Genomic DNA, 14,551 nt, shown 5'->3' with positions numbered 1-14,551 from the left:
TTAGTAATTTGATGAAAAAGAAAAACCCTCGTTAAAAGAAATCGAGAGAGAAGGAAGAGGAAGCTTATTGATCAAAGAGAATCTAGAATGCAAATGGAAGCTACGGGAGAGGAATCTAGTGCTTTGAGTTGTAAAATGAGTTGAGTCTCTAATAAAGAGGAGAAGGAGAAATGGAAACCTTACAATTATTTTAATATGAATGCATATTTTATAGAAAAATACCACAAAATTTCAATAAGTTGAATTCTCGCACTTGAAACCCAGAAAGATAACTTTGGATAGAATCTAATCTCGACTTTATTGCTTTGTACTAATATATTATTTGTCTTTTACTTGATTAGATTTTGTTATTTAAAACACGATTAAATAGTTTTGTAATTAAGAAGCCGCCAAAGCCACATGAAGGATATGAAAAATATTTGTCTTCAATAAAAAGACAAGGGAAACTAGTGTTATTTTTCCCTTTCATTGTTGTTCTTGTGATATTTTTGGAAATAATTATTTTAATATGTTAAAACAATTATTTTAATATGAGAATAAGAGTGAGAAGACCTTGTGTTGTTAAATCTCTTATGAACTTTTTTAAAATAATTATTTTAATATGTATTTGTTTTATGAGATTTTACCTACACTATGTATTTGTAGGTAGAAAACTTTTTAAACTTTATCTACACCAATGGACTCTAGGTGTAAGTTTTATAGGATTTTACCTATACCAAGTAATCATAAGTATACGTTTTTTGAAATTTTACCATCAACATCGAACATTTGTAGGCAAAAATTATTGAGCTTTACCTATATCAAATAATAGTAAGTACAAATCTCTAAATTTTACCTATGTCAAATAATTGTAAGCAAAAATGTAATTAGGTATAGGTCAAGTGAATTGCATGTGATTCTAAGTTTGTCTATCATATGTTAATAATCATCTAAAAACATAAAACAATTTTACCAACTAAATTTTACCTATAACATTTTTTTATTTAATTTTTGAATTTAAGAAAAATACTCAAATAATACATACTTCATACTTGATGATCTATAATCTATCTATATTAATATACTTGGAACAAATATCAATTCAAAATCAATTTTACTTAATTTTTTTTATTGATTTTTAAAATCATATTAAATTACAAATTTAATGAGACAAAAATATATGAATTTCCGTTATGAACATGAAATTTTCATTTGATTTTGATTTATCATTAATATTTCATATTTGACGGGAAAAACTTTTGATCTCAAGGTTTTCACAAGATGAAATATTTTCAATAAATATTTTGACGGGAATAAATTTATTCATATTTATCTAGTGAGAGAAGAAAACAAAAAATGATTAAAATATTATAAACATAATCGAAAAAATTGAAATAGTAAATTGTTTTATTTTATTATATAAGTAAAATTAAATATTATTCTGATATTGTAATAATAAATAATAATATGATATAATATCTCTTTCTTAAAATATGGATTGATGTGATAATGGTAAATATGTACATTTTAGAATGATCTGTCTTTTCAAGTAAATTATGTCATAAAAGTAATATTTTATAATTGAATTTTTTATCTATACTTTTATATAAAATAAATTTATATTCTATTTTTTTAACATCAATTCTATTTGGTGTACATTTTATTTGGATAATATAACAAACTGTACTATATTTTATAATTATTTACAAATAATTGTAAGAAAATTCCTCCTTTTGATTTGGAAGGAAAAAAAGTGAGTGAAGAAAATGTATTAAAATATTAAAGTCATTTTTATTTTATTATATAAATTTATCTTAAAGGTCATTATAATGACATAATAATAAATAATAAGGTGATATAATATCACTTTCCTAAAATGTTGGTGTGCTAATGGTAAATATCTAAATATTAGAATCATATATATTTTGAAGTAACATGTTAATTATGTCACAAAAGTAATACTTTTGTATCAGTTTTATTTTCCAATATAATTTTAATTTTAGTGATGTTTTATGATTATGGTTATGTTTTATAAAATATCTTTGACTGAATTTCATTTTAATTAATATAATTTTTTAGTCATATTATGTTTTTATCAATTTTTTAGATTAATTAAAGTGTGGGTATCATGTATAAAAATATGCATTTAGCAATTAACGGGAAAGGATGTGGGTATGTGTTAGAATACAATTTTTGTTTTGAAAGTGAGTATAGCTGTATAGGTATGGGTGTTGTAGTACCCTACTCAAACCCTACATATTATCATTCTTATTAGCATATATGTTGTGCATGGGACGCATTGCTTGAATTTAGGTTTTTCTTTTAAAAAAATATATAGTTAAAAAATATCTTTTCATAAAAAAGTTGTCATTACAAACTCTTCCTTTAGATTAATTGAAATATTATTTGGTAACAATGATTTGAATTATTAAGTTACCTAATACATAACTAATTTTTATTTTTCCTATTTATTGTACTTTAAAAATCATTGACTACAAAATACATAATCATGTATGATTATGTTCAATAAGGCATTGTAATTAGTTTCTAATTTTTTTTACTTACCGAAAAACTTGTTAAGTTGTTCAGTAATCAAGCTTTTTTTAAGTATCTACTTAGCAAGTTTTAGCATTTTCTGAAATGCTACTTGACCTATGTTCAACAAAACTAGTTGGAAGCTGAAAAATTAGTTGAAAGAAACTATCTTATTAAATTATAAGTATTCGGTAAAATTAGTTATTGAAGTAACTGAAAAGTGTAAAATGATAAAAAAAAATGATTATATGTCTAAAAAGCATAACTAGGAAATTGGATAAATATAAAAATAAAAATGAAACAAAATATAAAAAGTTAGAAGATAGAAACTAGCGTTTTAAAAAATGCAATTTCAAAGGCAAATACATCCGCTTTCTTGAGATACAAAGAATGACTAGATGTTCAAGGATTTTCATAAAGATTGATACAATATTGATTTTAAACAGACATGTTCACCTAAAGTTGATGTAAGTATTTGTCGATATTTAGTCAGTATGATTGTTCACAAAAAACTCAGTTTACATGTAATGAATGTTGCTACAGTCAATTTGTATGGCTTTATGGACAATTGCATTTATATGAAAACTCTCTTATGGATTTAATTTGATCAGTAGTGCAAATTCTAGAGAAGATTACTCAATCAAATTGAATAAAAGTCTTGTTATTGATTTAAACAATCAGGATGCATGTAACATAATAATTTCAATGAGTATTTTTTAAAAGAATGGTATAGAAATTATACCACTTGTCCTTGAAAAATTCCAAAAATTGATTTATCATAATTGTTGTTTATTTAAATAGCATAAATATCATTGAAACTCTTGATCGAAGAGCTTCCAAGAGCATTAGGTTGCTCAAAGAAAAAGTTTGAGAAGAAATATCTATGAAGGACAAAATTTTGTTAGAGATTACAAAGATGGTTAAAAGGTTCTACATGGATAATTTGCATTAGTTACACACTCCAATGGTTGTAAGGTATTTAGATGTAGACAAAAATCCTTTAGACCTCAAGAAAAAGGATGAAGAGCTACTAGGTCCTGAAGTACCATATCTTAGTGTTATAAGAACAATAATAATTATACACTACCTGATATAGCATTTGTTGCCAATTTATTAGCAAGATATAGTTCTTCACTACATAAATATATATTAAAATGGAGTAAATCATATACTTTGTTGTCTTAGAGGAACAATGAATATTGACTTATGTTATTGAAAAATTTTCAAGTCAAATCTAATTAGCTATCTAGATACATTTTATTTGTTAAGATATTTATATGCATGTTATTTCTATATGTACGAAAACTTGTGGTTTATCTCCAAGAAAAATGGTGTACATCAACAATTATATGTGAAGATGACGTTGTTCAATTGAAAGAATAGTAGTTATCTTTTTCACTCATGATCTCCAAAAGAATGATGATATAAATGCTCAACAAATTTGTTCATATGAGAATTTAGCTTATCTCTTTACAAAGTTATTGCCAAGGAAGACTTTTGAGCAACTGGTTAACAAGATTGAACTTCATCGTCTTATAGATAATTGTCTACATAAGGGGGAGAAATAATATGTTGTGCACTCTTTTTCCCGTAGTCATGGTTCTGTCCCATTAGGTTTTCTTGACAAGGTTTTTAGAGAGGTAGGTGATAACACATTCAAGAATTATGTACTTTTTTTCCTTTACTAGATCCCACATTGTTTTTCCTAGTAAGATTTTAATGAGACACATTCTCAGATAATGAAAATCTAAGGGTGAGGGTTATGAATAATCTTTTGTGGATGTCCATATCTTCCTTTATATTTATTATTTATGTTTCAATAATTAATGTGTTTTAATATTTTAAGACAATTATATTAGCTATTTATCATTAGTAAGATTTATATTATGTGGTCAAATTAAGTGAGTTTGTTAGACTATTAAATTATGTTATATGAGCTTAAATGAGTAGATGTCACCGTTGGCCCATTAGAGGATAATGAGAATCCTATTAGGTTAACACACTATAAGAAGGTTATGGTATGCAATATACCGAGTCATCGCACATAGTGTTTCTTCTTCACATCTAAAGAATTAAGAAAGTCTCGTTGAGAAATAAAGAGACTCCGGTTGAAAAAGAACCATAATGTCATTGTTCATGTTCACAATGGGTAATCAAAAAGATCCCACAACAATTGTTGAATAATGCTTTGATCAGGAATCAATTACAGATCCAAGTATTTATCCTAATCTTTAATAATCAAACATGTTGTAGATCTTAAGACTTGTGAATTTTGGCTTTCGCATAAAAAATATTGAAATAAGAATTAAAGAGTAAAGAATTCCAACAAGTGATATCAGTGTAGATCGTTATTGTTTGGTTATTAGGGTTCAAGATTTCAACTTGTTTGATATTGGACAAATTTTCCTGGATGATTTTATTTATGGTTCTTTTTTTTCTTTAGTTCTTTTTATTTGAAAAATGCTTTGATGTTTTGTACAAATGCCTTTAGTATCTCTACAATTTAACTATGAGTCAACATAGCATGAATTTGAAAATAATAAAAATAAAAAGGTTAATAAAACATTAAATCTTTTACTGCTTTTAGTTGTAGCATTCAATCTTTCTTAAAAATATTTGATTGAATCATTTGGTATACTATGCATGGTAATGGAATCCATGAATTTTTTTTATTTGGAATTTATGATTCAGTGAGTAGGTTTGTGGCTGATAGCCATTTGACTTTGAATCTAATTAAGTATTATTTTTTTCGCCACAAAATTGATTTACAATTTCATTATAATGTGAAATTAATTTTCTTGAGTAATAAAGTTATATACCATATATTGGTGGTTCTTATTTTATTGCATTATAAATCTTTGAAATCTTTTGGAAGCTTGGGAATTTATTTTGCATATAGTGTTTTTTTATTACCATGTCCTATAAATAAAGTTACCAAAGATAAATATTTGTCACTTGGATTTCATTTTTTTCTATGATTTGACTATTGAGAAATTGACGTAAATGGATTGAGATATATCACATTAATTTATGATAAGGTTATTTGTGATTAAGTCAATGATTTGTGGGTGAAATTGAAAATAATTTTTAAGATCTTTTCTTACACAAGGATTGCTATGGAGTCATGTGATTTCTAGCCAATAATAATATACACATACAGTTTTTTGGTTTTTTGCACTTCTGTAAATTTAAGACCTCCCATTTTAATGAGATGGTCTTGTATTTTTTGTTGGATTAATTGAAACATGTTGCCAAAGTAATCTTTGTTTCATAGGTTAATTTGATTGAAATTACATAGATATTGCGTGAAATTATTCGTGCAAAAATTGTTCAGCCCAAAGGTAGACACAATTTGACCGGATAATTACATGCTTGTGATGGTGGATGTGTGGTGATTCTAATGATTGATTTTTACATATGAATAATGGAGTGTCCAAAGACAATAATTATTTGACGGGAGTTATCATCAAATTACTCTTTCATGTGAATGGTAGAGTGTCCAATGACAATCATTGTTTAACAGGACTTATCACCAACGTTTGATTATTGCATCGAGAGTACCACTTGAAGTTAATCTTTTCAATCCAAAGATTGAAGATTAATGGTACACTAGTTATCATGTTTGAGTTTTTGAATTTACTATAAAGATTAATTGTTATTGTTCTCTCTTTAGAAGTTACTACTATCATTCCTTTTTCCACTACTCATTTTTTTTAATTCAATTTTTTTTAAAGGAGTCATCGGTTGAGAATATTTTCAATTGCATGGAATTGAATGAATTAATCTTTTGCAACTAAGGAAAAATCTAATGGGGTTTTACTTACTATGATGTTAAATCTAACTTAGTTGTTCTTTATCATGATCATGGATCAAATCAAGTCATCCTTAGAATAAGAAAAGGAATAGAGTTAAGGATATATATTGCATAAAGTTATTCTCAATTAAAGAAAAACAGAAGAGCAAGACAAAGAATTTACTTGTTACTTTTGTAAAAAAAAAAGTGGAACATATGAAATAAAATTGTCCCAAGTACATTGTTTGGTGTACAAAGAAGGGTAAACTTTTGATATTGTATTTGTTCTAAAGTTAATTTAGTTTTCGTACCCAAGGACATTTGCTAGATAGGTTTTGGTGCTATTACACTTATAAATATGTTTTTTCAAGGTTGCTTGTGGAGTCATTTGTCAAGTGATACTCAAAGAATCATCTATATAGGGCAATGACAATAAAGTTATTGTTGAAGTTATAGGAACTTTTATGTCCTTTTTGAAGACTTATTATTTAGATTTGATTGAGACATACGTTGAGCCGTTTGTTAGACAAAATTCCATTTCTATTTCTATTTTGGACAAATTTGGCTATTATAGTTCGTTTAGAAATAATTAAGTGTTCCTATTTCAAAATGATTCACATGGTTTGAAACAAATTAAATGAGAATTCCACCACTTTATGAGATAAGCGCTTAAGTCGTATCTCTAACCAGAGAATTCAGAGGCCTGTACTAGAGGAAATTCTTGAATGCTTAGATTTATCAGATTTTCAAGTTTGTATTAGGTGTAAGGGTAAAAAAACAAACAAAATGAATTTTAGTGCTAAAAGAGTTAAGGATGCCTTAGAATTAATACATATAGACATTTATGGGCTCATTGTTTAATTTATGAGAAGTCTTAGTTTCTAGACATTTAAAGTTTTTCAAAGATAAAGTTGAACTTTAACCATAAAAGAAAATTAAGGCCGCCAAATTTTACTATGAGATGAATATTATGATAGATAAGATAAGCAATGTCTAGAGCCCTTCACGCTTTTCCTTAATGAGTGTGAAATTGTTCTGGAATATATAATGTTGGGCAAACCTAACATAAATGGAGTTGCAAAATGAAGAAATTGAACTCTTAAGGATATGGTAAGAAGTGTAATCCTTCTTTACCAGAGTCACTTTGGGGAGAAGCATTATAGAGTGCAGTTTATATCCTTTTCAGGATACCAAGGAAAGTAGTCGCTAACAACCCCTTATAGTTATGGGCTGGGAAAAAGCCCACATTAGGCACATGCACATTTGGGAATGCCCACTAAAGCAAGGCCTTATAAGCCACATGAAGAAAAACTAGGCTTAAAGATAATTAGTTATTACTTTGTTGGTTACATTGAACTTTCTCGCAGGTCTAAGTTTTACAATTCCACTATAAAATCCTTCTTTGAGACAAGGAACACAAGATTCCATGAGTAAGTTGCGTTTAGAGGGAAATGAAACATAAGGAGGGTTTTCTTTGATAAAGAACCTATTATTGACAATGGAAAATTTTTTGTACTTACCATTGTTCAACAAACGAATCCAATAATTAATAACGATGTTAATCTTGACATCAGTCAAGGACAAGACAACATTGAGATTCCTCTCTAAGCACCACATATAGTTCAAACTCAACAACCTTAACAAGTGTCATTTAGAAGATTCAGTAGAGAAAAGAGAAATATAATTTCATATGGTTATGTTGTATTTCTCCAAGAACATAAGTATGACATTAGGTTGACTAAGGAAGATCTAATCAACTTTAGTCAAGTTTTGTAGTGTTCTATCTCTTAAAAATGGATAAGTGGATTAATGTCATGAATGATGGAATAAAATCGATGGTTGACAATGACATTTGGAATATCGTCAATTTTCCTAAAGGTGTGAAACCCATAGGTTGTAAGTGCATATCTATAACCGAAAGAGATTCAAAAGATAATATTGACATATATAAAGCTTGTCTTGTTGCCAAATGTTTTACCCAAAAGGAAGACATTGATTATGAAGAGACTTTCTCTCCAGTTTCTTAGAAAGACTCTCCTAAGACTACAATGACATTGATAACTCATTTTGATTTGGAGTTGCATCAAATGGATGTAAAGACTATGTTTCTAAATGACAACATTGATGAGACAATTTATATGGTGCAACCATAAAAACTTTATTTATGTGATCTAAAGTTTATGGTATGCAAACTAAAGAAATTCATTTATGCCTTTAAATTGGTTTCCAGTCAATGATTTACAAATTTCATCAAGTTATTACCTGTTATAGCTTTGAGGTAATTTTGGTTTATGATTGCATATACCAAAAGTTTAGTGGGAGTAAATTTGTCTTTTTGGTATTAAATGTTGATGACATCTTTATAGTCATAATAATAAGATATTCTAACTTTGATTTTGTGGGATACCTAAATAGTAGGGACTACGCATTAGGAGTCATCTTTAACCATGATGGTGAAATTAATATCTTGCTTTGAGGCAACGAACCATATGATATGATCACTAAATTTTGTCATTGTCTTGCCTATTGTTACAAACATTAAGAGGGCATTAAGTATTTATTGTGGCAATAACTCAATAGCGTTATACTTCAACAATAACTGGAGTTCAATTAGGTCAAAGGTTATTGACATAAAATATTTGGTTATTAAAGAATAATTTAGAAAATAAAGATATGCATAGAACATATAGAAAAAGATAATATAATAGTTGACTTACTAATTAATGGTTGACACTTAAGGTATTTTCATGAGCATGTTGCTCATATGGTGTCATTTAAGTTATTGCCTTATTTCAATGGCAGTCTTACTTTAAGGTATTTTCATGAGCATGTTGTTCATATGATGTCATTTCAGTTGTAATTTTTATAATATGTAGCCCAAGTGAGAGATTGTTGAAATTTTATATTTTAATAATTAATGTGAGCTAATATTTTAAGACAAATATATTAGATATTTATCATTAATGAGCTTTATTTTATGTGGTCAAAGTAAGTTGGTCTATTAGACCATTAAATTAGGTGATATGAGCTTAAATGAACAAATATGAATGTTAGCCCATTGGGGGTAATGAGAATCCTATTAGGTTAATACATTATAAGAAGATTATGATCCTCAATATACTGAACTGTCGCACATAGTTTTGTTTTCATAGGAAGAGTTACGAAAGTCCCGTTGAGGAATAAAAAGACTTCTGTTAAAGAAGAACCATAATGTCATTGTTCATATTCATGATGGATGATTGTAAACATCCCGCAACAATTGTCGAAAAACGCTTTGATCAACAATCAACTACGAATCTAGGTATTTATCATAATTTTTAATAATTAAACATGTTGTAAATCTTAAGATATGTTAAAGACTACAGAATTCCAACAATTTATCTTCATTTATACTTATCTTTTGTAACTCCTCATTTATCTTTTGTATCTTTTCATCTTTACTTTTTTTTATTATTCTTCTCATGAGTCATTACATTTAACATAATAATTTTTTATTTTACTTTTTTATATTTTGATAAGAGACCTTAGAATGCTTCATCTTGTTGTATCCCTACAAAATGAGAAAGAATGTCAGTAGCAACATTCTTAACTCTTTTTATATGTTCAAAATTTATTTTTATTCTGTTATGATAAACATACTCTTGGAATAAAAACCATCTTTTGTGAGGCTTTTTATCCGTATTTATTTGTTGGCTACCATAAGCCACTATCGCTTTGCAATCAGTTCTTATGGTAATTTCACTTTTATTAACCAAGAAGAGTTTAAATCCTTCTAGGGCATTTATTACGGAATTTACTTCGTAATCTATAGAAGTTGAGTATACCTGTGGTTTTGTGTGGTATTTTCTTGAAGCATACCTACAGATTTCTTCATCATGAATTTTTTCATATTTATTTTTCTTTTTCTTTAGGATGGTTCCCCATCGTTGTTCACAACCATCACACTTTATGACTAAATAGTCTGAATCTAGTGGTAGAGATAGATATGACAAATTAATAACCATTTCTTTAATTTTCTGAACTAATCATATATCTTCTGTGTTAAATTTTCTTTGTCCAGTTAAAGATGTTTTATTGTAAAGAAGAACTGTGTATTTTCCTAAATCTTTGATAAAATTTCTTGCATAGTTAAGTAGGCCTATAAAGGCTCTTAGGGTTTTTATGTCTTCCATTTTATCTAGGAAACCAAGAATCTTTTGGGAGATATGAGGTTGAAGCCTTATTTTTCGGTTTCCTATTTATGTTCCTAGGAAAGATATATGAGTCTTACAGATTTCCATTTTTAATTTTGAGATAATTAAGCCAAATTTCTTAAATAAATGAAGAACTTGTTTAAGATGTAGATAGTGTTCTTCTTTAGTTTTCGAAAAAACAAGTACATCATTTATATATGAACAAGTAAATTCTTTGAAATTTCCAAAAAATATTATCCATTTTTCTTTGGAAAATTTGTGGTATTTTTTCAATCCGAAAGACATTACTTTCCATTCGAATTATCCTTCTGAACAGGAAAATGCAATCCATTTTATTGAGTCGGGATGCATCTTAACTTGGTGAAATCCTGATTTTAAATCAAATTTCGAAAACCATTTGGCTTTCTGTATCCTATTTATCAACACATATTTAGAAGGAATAGTGTATCCATCTATGTGAGTGTTATCATTAAGCCTTTTGTAGTTATAATCCATTGTAGTTATAAACCATTCTAGTTTTTCCTCTTTTTTGTTCTGAATGTTTATTAACGATAAAAGCATGACTTCTATGAGGACTAGTGCTTAGTACTATAACTTTTAGATCCAAGAGGGATTTTATGTGGTTTTTACGTTCCTCTTGTTCGAAATTCTCATTCTGAATATCTTTAGTTTTAATTATCAGATCTGAGTTTATAATTTCTAATTTGCATATAATAGGATCTTTTTCCTAATGTTTTGTAGGGTCTTCTCCTATTATGCTTGTTTTATTTAGTTCACCTATAATATGTTGTATATTATCGAAAGTTATAATTTTGTTGATTTTGACGGAATTATAGTCAGATTCTGCTACGGATAATTCATATTGTAGCTCAGTTTCTATTTTTATGATGTCTAAAATATTTTCATGGTAAGAATCATGGGATATTTCTGAAGTGCTTATCCTACCATAATTTTGTGATTCTTTTACTTTACAACTAACAGGTGTGTCACAAGGACATTGGTTGCTAACATTAGTATTAGTAGGGGCATTTGTGAGTTTGTCTATTATGGGTGACATTTGTGAGTTTGTAGAAATTAATAATTAATCTTTTGTAATAGTGACTGATATGTTATCATGTACAGTAAAGTCAAGTCCTAAAATCATTTTTTTTGGCTGGTTGCAAATCTACAACATATGCTTTATTTATAAAGATTTTATTGCCAAAGATATCACAATTTGTAGATAATTGGATGGTGAAATTTCTGGTTTCTGTTTCATTAGTTATTATGTCTCTAGGCATTGTTCTGGTTTTAGTTATTATATTATTTCTAAAATAATTATGTTGGGATACAACACTTTTGCATATGAAAGTAAAAGAACAATCAGTATCTACCAAAGCTTGTAAAATTACTTCAGTTTGGTCCAAATTATTTATTTAAGGAAAATTTATTTTCACCAAAATATGTAGACTTTTATTTTTCTTTTTATTACAAATTATGGGAATACAATCTTTGTTTTGTAGTGCCATAAGCCCACTTGTGTGTTCTTTAGGAAAAATTTTATTCCTATTTTTCTCAAAATTTTCGTAGAGAAAATCTACCGTTTTTTCCATTTGGTTTAGTCTGATTTCCAAAGTGGAAATCCTATTGTTCATAATTTTATTTCCATAATCATTTTCCTTTTTAAAATCAAGAAATTCCATTTTTAAAATTGTTTGTACGCAAGTTTTGCAAAAATTCTTATAGCATAAACTATATTGAGCTCTTAACGTTTTGTGGGGATATCTTTTACAAAAATGACACTCCCTATGATCAGGTCCTATGTGGAATTATATTTCATGTTCACAATCATTTAGTTCTGTCTTGAACATCAGGCTATATCCCAAATCATCAAGGATTTCTCCATGATGATTATATTTGTCATCTATTGGGTATAGATTGGTGTATTCATTTCTAGTGAATTCGTTAAAGATTTTATTAATCTTTGTTAACTTCTTCTTCTTCAGAAGTATAGTCAGACCAACTAACTATTAAATATATTTTTGAGTCACTAGAGACTGTCTCATCCATGGGAATGAGATTCATCCTATAACTTTTTATTAATTCCGCTTCTCTTGTAAACAGATTGGTTTTGTTTGGACCATCTCTAGAGTAATGTCTTGATTGGTGACAAGCATAACATTCTAATTGCTTTGTATATGTTTTGTTATCTTTAAGTTTTCTAATATGTCTTTCTTTGTTAAGAGTAGGTTTTCTAGAGTTAGAGGCTCTAATTGAATACATACAGGTTGGATTCTTTTTCCTAGAAGGTTGTTTGTTGGGAGGTCTGTATTGAGGTCTCTTTCTCCTATTTTTTTTGTGGTATTGTTGAGGAGCGTAAATCTATTTACAAATCTCTGAATTGGCCATTTTTATTTGTTTGTTAATGGCTATGTTGGTACATGTATCTTTCATTACTTTCATTATGTGCTGAATTCTGACAGTTAAATTGTTCATGACTGGATCAATTTGGTCATCATTCCAACTGTCTCTAATTTTTGTTCTAATTTGCCTGAGAGTTTTAAGAATAATTTTTCTCCTAAAGATTTATCGGTAAATCTTTCTGTTATAGAGGCATACATTAGATAGTCTTGGGTAAATTCTTTTATTTTTCCAAAATAACTTATGGAGAGTCTTTCTAGATTACCTAGATAAATCTTATGTCGGCTGATATTTTTGTCATTTACAGATTGGGTTGTAAAGATTCTCTATATTAGGCTACATAAATTGTAGATGCTTGGACTAGGATCTACTAGATTTGTTTCATGATTTTCAGCTCTTGCTATCATGTATAGGCTGGTGGATACATGACTATCATGATTCACCCTATAATCTCTTATAACAGCACAAGTCCATTGTTCTATGTAGTTTGAAAGTAATTGGGGGTCAACACTTCCTATGTTTAGTAATACCCAAGAAAATGAGGATCATGCCATTCCCAGGAACCTCACAAACAATTTCAGGACATAATCCTATTACAAACCTTATAAACCAACATCCTAAAATCCTAAATAAATTTTTTAGACGAACAAACTCCCGAACCAGACAACTAAAATAAATAGTAGATTTATTTTTACTTTTTTTATTATTTTTCTCATGAGTCATTATATTTAACATAATAATTTTTTATTTTACTTTTTTAGTTTGTATACACTAGTGATATAAAGATTAGAATTATAAACCTCACACATTATCCAAATTCCTCCACTAGTTCAACCTAGTGGTTGATATCAAAGTTAATTGATTATTTATATAAACTTGAGTACGGATGAAGGATTTTTTTAGGACGGAAGAATATTGAAACATGAAAGTTTCTTTTTGCTTAGCTTTTGATTGGCTGAAACCACGTGAACCATGATGGATGCTCTCATCAATGAGATTCAACAGTACGAGAAAAAAGAAAATTAACAAATGGATATCCTCGGCGAATAATTAGGCGAAAATCAAGGGCATAGAACCACGCGAAGCAAATATAATTAAGCAGTAGGAATTATAAACATTGGCTTTCATGGCCTGAAAGTTGTAAAAGTTAAGATATGGACAAGTGTCAATCATCAATCAAATGATGCAAGCTCAGAGATAGAGAAAAGTGTGGGATGGTTTTGTTAGTCACTACTATTATAAGAAAAGTTTAAGGATGTTGTCTTATATTCTAAAGTTAGTATCATCGAAACTTCGGAAGCCCCAAGGAAAGTTTACTTTAATCACCAAATGACTCCATGTAATTGATGGAAGACCACTAATAACAACTCCAACTCAATAATACAAGCTAATGCAGTTCAATCTTATCAATTAAGTCAGTCAAACTTTATTATCCCTTACTCGAGAAAAGTGTTGGAAATATACTCTACTCTCCAATATATTGTGCCTAAAAAACAAATTAACAATTAATATATCTTAAAAATAATTTGTTTTTGTAAATAAGACAAAAAAAATATCCATTTATTTTTTAGTACTACTATACAATACGGAAAAAATGCACTAATGGCACGATGTTTCAGTAATAGGTTGTTATTTTTTTAAAATAATTAAA

This window comes from Glycine soja, chromosome 14, assembly GCF_004193775.1.
Source record: "Glycine soja cultivar W05 chromosome 14, ASM419377v2, whole genome shotgun sequence".
NCBI lineage: Eukaryota > Viridiplantae > Streptophyta > Magnoliopsida > Fabales > Fabaceae > Glycine > Glycine soja.
The sequence above is the reverse complement of the archived record's forward strand: the minus strand, read 5'-3'. Positions refer to the sequence as shown.